This window comes from Cynara cardunculus (assembly GCF_001531365.2).
Source record: "Cynara cardunculus var. scolymus isolate 2C chromosome LG 2, CcrdV1, whole genome shotgun sequence".
NCBI lineage: Eukaryota > Viridiplantae > Streptophyta > Magnoliopsida > Asterales > Asteraceae > Cynara > Cynara cardunculus.
This window is the reverse complement of record NC_037529.1, coordinates 20,625,214-20,631,985: the sequence shown is the minus strand read 5'-3', so window position 1 is coordinate 20,631,985 and position 6,772 is coordinate 20,625,214.

The window sequence follows — 6,772 nt, the reverse complement described above, 5'->3', positions numbered from 1 at the left end:
CAATCAATCTTCATGTAAATCCTCTATTAACAGTGGCAAATATGATAATTCTTCAAGAACAATATGAGATGGAGAAGAGAGAAAATGTCAACACTTCATATATTGGTCAAACTTTACAATACGTATATTGAATCCTATAATAAGCTTTCTTCTAATTACAAAGACCTCACCCTATTTATAGGGTCAAACAAGACACAAATGGTCAATGTCAAACTATCTAAGAAAAGTCAAACATGACGACTTTTACATAATTATAGACAAAATAAACTTTCAAGAAGAATACAATTTTACACTGATTTTCAGTTCTAACAATATAATACTTCATACGGTGCGGCGTGGATGCTGGAATGGTAACTGTTGTTTGCAAACTCTATTAACGACAAATGATCTTCCCATGATCCCCCGAAGTCAATAATACAACTTCTCAACATATCTTCGAGAGTCTGGATAGTTCTTTCACTTTGTCCATCATTTTATGGATGGTAAGCTGTGCTTAGTCGGATTTCAGATCCCAAAGCTTTTTGCAACCCTTCCCAGAACTTTGAAGTAAACCGACTATCTCTATCAGAAACAATGGACAATGGAACACCGTGTCTGGTTACAATTTCTTTGATGTAAATTTGTGCTAGCTTTTCTAAAGAGTACTTTTCTCTTATTGGCAGAAAATGCGCAGATTTAGACAGACGATCAACAATTACCCAGATCGCGTCATACCCCTTTGGAGTTCGAGGCAATTTCATGACGAAATCCATTGTAATGTGATGCCATTTCCATACAAGTATCTCTAGAGATTGAAGACTTCCATACGGCTTTTGATGTTCAATCTTAACCTGTACACATGTCAGACACTGTTCCACATATCTAGCTATGTCTTTCTTCAATCCTGGCCACCAATAAAAAGGTTTCAAATCTCTATACATCTTATTGGTGCCTGGATGAATAGAGTATCGGGACTTATGGCTTTCATTTAATATAGTGTTTCAGATATCTCCAAAACATGGTACCCAAATTCGCCCTTGAAAGCACATTAGTCCTTCGTCATTCTATTCCAAGGTTGAAATCATCTTACCCAACTTTTCTGTCTTAACAAATCCTTCTTTTATAGCTTCTTGTTGACATCTCTGAATTTCTTTATGAATGTCAGGGATCAAATTCATTCTCATTGCCACAGCTTTAATGGTTCCACTCTTTTCTTTCCTACTTAAAGCGTCAGCCACCACATTAGCTTTTCCCGGGTGGTAGAAGATTTCACAATCATAGTCATTAATCAGTTCAATCCATCGACGCTGTCGTATATTTAATTCTTTCTGGCTGAACAAATGTTGCAAACTTTTATGATTAATATAAATCTGACATTTCGTTCCCAGAAGATAGTGTCTCCAGATTTTCTGAGCAAACACCACTGCAGCTAATTCCATGTCATGGGTTGGATGCTGCTTCTCATGATATTTCAACTGTCTTGACGCATAAGAAATCACTTTTCCTCTCTACATCAGAATATATCCTAACCCCAACTTTGAAGAATCGCTGTAAACCACAAAGTCTTCAGATCCATTTGGTAGAGTCAATACTGGTGCGCTGCAAAGATGATCTTTTAACAGTTCAAAAGCTTCTTGTTGTTCTCCTTTCCACTGGAATTTAATGTTCTTCCGAGTCAATTTGGTCAATGGCCTAACTATCTTAGAAAATCCTGAATGAACTTATGGTAATAGCCAGCCAATCCAAAAAAGCTTCGGACTTCAGAAGAATTTTTCGGGGCTTCCCATCTTGCAACTGCTTCTATTTTCGTTGGATCTACTTTTACCCCTGTTTCTGAGATGACGTGACCCAGGAATTGGACTTCTCTTAACCAGAGCTCACATTTAGATAATTTTGCGTACAACTTTTCTCTCTTCAATAATTCTAATATCAGACGAAGATTTTTTGCATGTTCTTCTCCAGTCTTAGAGTATATAAGAATATCATCGATAAATACAATAACGAATTTATCAAGATATTCCTTACATACCCTATACATCAAATCCATAAAGGCTGCGGGCGCATTAGTTAAGTCGAATGACATAACTAAGTATTCGTGATGCCCGTACCTAGTTCTGAATGCTGTTGTGGCAACATCTTCTTTCGTGACTTTGAGTTGATGATACCCTGATCTTAAATCAATATTAGAGAAATAACTTGCTCCTACCAATTGATCGAACAAGTCATCAATTTTTGGTAAAGGATATTTGTTTTTGATTGTCAACTTATTTAGTTCACGATAGTCTATACACATTCGCATAGACCCATCTTTCTTCTTGACAAATAAGACTGGAGCACCCTAGGGTGAAGTGCTGGGTCTAATAATTCTTTTGTCAGTCAAATCTTTCAACTGTGCAACCAATTCCTTCAATTCAGATAGAGCTAACCGGTATGGTGCCTTTGCTACTGGTGCAACTCCTGGTACAAGATCAATTCGAAATTCAATGACTCTATCTGGTGGTAATCCAGATAAGTCTTCTGGAAAGACTTCTGGATATTTATTAACAATCGGGATTAATTCTTGCTTTCCTTTCTCTTTCTTCACATCAATTATGTATGCAAAATACCCTTGGCACTTCTTCCGAATACTTTTCTGAGCTTTCATTACTGACAAAATACTGGTATGATGATTCTAACGATCACCATAAATAACAACTGTTCCTTGGTCTGGCAGAGTAATTCTGATTATTTTATGATTACAAATAATACTAGCCTGATACCTTGCCAACCAGTCCATACCCACTACTACCTCAAATTCCTTCATCGGCATAGGAAATAACTGAATCGGAAGTTCATAGTCCTCAATAACAATAATACAGTTATTGAACATACTAGTTACAGTTTCTTGACTATTAACAGTATCAACTACTAATTCATCATCAAGTATCACATAATTCAGACATGCAGTTTGAGCAAACAATGGTGATACAAACGAAAAGTTTGCACCAGAGTCAAATAACACCTTAGCACGTATTGAATTCAGAAGGAAGGTACCTGTTACTACATCCGGTGATGCTTCTGCCTCGTTCTTAGTCATCTGGAAGGACCGCCCTCGTGCTCCTCCTTGCCCTCCTCTGTTTACCGTAGGCCTTCCACGAGTACCCGACGCGTTACTCCCCATTGTTAACTGCGGAGTTCTTAACAAGGGATAATTCGGTCCAATATGATCCAGAGAATTACAGTTAAAACACCTTCGATTAGCCGGGCAACTTTTGGACAGATGGCCTGCTTCACCGCACTTATAACATTTTCTTGGGTCCATCTTACATTCACCCTGATGAACCTGTCGGCACTATGAGCAAACTTTCTCACTTATCTTCTGTTCAGATCTTTTATCATATCTTACCGATTTCGGTCCTCGAAAAGATGAAGACCCCTCCCATTTTCTTTTCTCTATAACCTTTCCTTCTGGCTGCCGGTTCTTATTTCGTTCGGTCACTTCAGCCGCATCTATTGTTAATGAAAAGGTATTGGGGTTCATAGCAATAACAAACTCTCTGATTGAGGGTTTCAAACCCCAAATATATCTTTCTATCTTTCTAGATTATGTTGAAACGTAATGTTCAGCAAATCGAGAGTATTCAATAATTTTTTTCGGTATATTCCCGAACTGTTCCATTTCCTTGTTCCAACTTTAAAAAATCTTTCTCCATTTGTCTAACAGCAGTTTTAGGACAAAATTGATTCTTAAATCGGTCCACAAATTCTGCCCAAGACAATGATTGTAAAACATCTGTTCTGGCCGATGATTCAACTTCCGACCAGAACAAAGCATTTGATTTTAATACGGAAACAACAAATCGAACTTTATCTGTTTCTAGACACCGAATGGTGTTGAACACGGATTCCATTTCCTTGATCCAGCACACGGCTTTCACTAGATCCCTTTCTCCAGAAAATGTTGGTGGCTTACATGCCAAAAACATTTTAATATCTTCTTATTTGTTATGAGTAACCGGTACCGAAGAACGAACTTCTTCTATTTCTGTTTCTACCCTGGCTGGTATCCCCATGATAGAAGTCAAAGTTTCCTGCAACTTTCCCATTTCTTCAGCCAACATGTCACTGGTTACATATTTAGGATGTGGCATCGATCTCTCCTGAACATTCCCAGAATGGGATTCTTCAGGTTCAGAATGAATTCCAGTTTGACCCCTTCCTTGAGATTGGCTTCTTCCTCTGCCTCGTCCCTTTGGTCTTCCTCGACCTCTGATTCCGCATGTAACAGTCGGAAGATTAACAAATGACTCTTCCCTTTCTTCAGACTCTGGACGGGTCGTTCTTTCAGATCTTCTAGTTCGCTAGACATCTGCAGAGTTTAGTGTTAATAATCACGTATTCACATTCCCAAATATAATGAAGTATTTAAGTTTAAATGTGTACCTATAAATTCGTAATTACACTGGCCAGATGTAATTAAAATTTACCATACACACTGTTCTTTCAACCCATCATATTTATTTCCAATGGTACTAACTATGTCCGGGACCCTTAACATGCAATAAAACAGTTTAAGTATAGGTATCATGCTGTTAAATACCTAAATCCCTTAAACTCAGGCTCTGATACCACTTTCTGTAACACCCCATACCACACATTGCATGTAACACATATTTCATATGAAAGAAATACATGTTTATATAGAACTCAGGTCCCTTACTACAAGAAATTACCAAACAGAATACACGTCCTAAAAATTCAAAATACATTTCTTGTACTAATCTACGTTCATCAATCAAAACTATACATTTGTAACACCCCAAACTCCACATTTGCATATAACACATATTTCATTACATGAAAATATAGTTTACATCATAAGGTCCCACTAGTATAAGGATTACTATATGTACAAAATCTACATATAAAAATTTCCAAAAAAAATCCTATACTATTACATGTAATACAACATGTATCTTCAAAAGAAGATAACAAATTAGGAAAATAATCACATTTTCCCTTTCCCTTTAATATCCCATGATCCCACTATTCCTGCATTGCATAATTTTAAAGCGGAAAATGAGGGTTAGACCTGAAGGTTCTAGTGAGTAAGTCCCTTCTTTGCAATTGTAGGGTAATAAACACCAAAATATAATAAAGTAACTTTGCTCAGAAATATTTGTAATACAATCCAATGATGTAGTTCTCAATGATATGCATACAAGAATAAACTCAAGAACCTCAGTTCTACTACTAAAATACATCTGCTTAAAAATTCAACATTCTCAATATGAAACAGTAATGTAACCAAAGATTCTTCGAATCGTTAAACCATTCCTTTGTAAGCATTTAACGAAAAGATTTAAGGCAATACTTGCCTTTTATGACAAACCATTTTCCCTTTCTCAATTACATCTAAATTAATATTTCTAATAAGAATAATATCTCTTATTCATCAGGTCACAAAGAAATGATGATTCGAAGTTATTAAATCTAATTAGTAATAATAATAAGAATTTTCATAATATCCACATATGATTATGCCTCCCTTATTCCAAGTACACCTCTCCTTGATATGCCACCCCCTACCAAAACAGCGTTACTTATTAGAACAGACAAAAGTCACCACCTCTGAAAGTACCCATTCCCAGTTCCAAGCCAGAACAGACAATAGTTAGCACGTCAGGGGGAACTACCACTTAAAACAAGTTTCTTACAAAAACAGACTTACGTCACCACGCTTGGTAGAAACCGTTTTATAACATCCACTTCCATACCAAAACAGACTTACGTCACCACGCTTTGTAGGAAGCTTTCCCAAAATATAGTTTCATACCAAAACAGACTTACATCACCACGCTTGGTAGAAATATTTTCTCAAATCCAGTTCCATACCAAAACAGACTTACGTCACCACGGTTGGTAGGAACATATCTTTTTATTTAAAAACATTTAAAATATCCCTTTTTGTAAATCCATAAATAAACCCAAATAATAGACATTTCTAAATGATATAAATGTCTAAAATAATTAACACTTGAAAATTTTCAAATAAGAGTTATCCGGACAAGTTATCCGGATATAAAGTTCGGACAACACTTGGCCGGTTTACAAATCCGATCAACATAAGTCTGTCCGATATACAAATCCGGACAACCCACTCAGCCTTGTCCGATTTATCAATCTGGTCAACACATTCTCAACATGTGTCCTATTTAAGGTAGTCCGGACAACACTTGGCCGATTTATAGATAATCTGCACAATCCTTAGGCGATTTAAGGCTTAAACCGCACAATGCTTGGTCGTATTCCTACTTCTCCGTTCAAAACCTTTGACCTACTTACATAATTCAAAATCTCACTAACTCCCTAAATCGCAGGACTCTTGAGCGATTTATAACTAAGTCAGTCACCTCTTGTCCGATTTTAAGAGTAATTCGGACAAGCTTTGTCCGATTTATACTTAGTCCGGTTATCCTTTGTCCGAATAAAGATCCTTAATTAAAATACTAATTTCATTCCAATATAAACAACATTCAAGTAAAAACCAGTAACAAATTTTATGCAAAAAGGTTTTAAAAAAATCACTCACCTTAAGTACAAACTCAGATTTTGAAGAAGATTGCTAAACTCCTCTTGGATAATCGGACAACTCTTTTCAAGATCACTCACAGGATTTCAAAAATGGCAAGGGAATGAAATAAAGGTCAAACTCTCTCTTTTATACACTTCTAAAACAGGAAAGGTCGGCCATCCAGGCCCTCACCCACATGCATGCATGTACACAAAACATTTATTACATACACACACACAC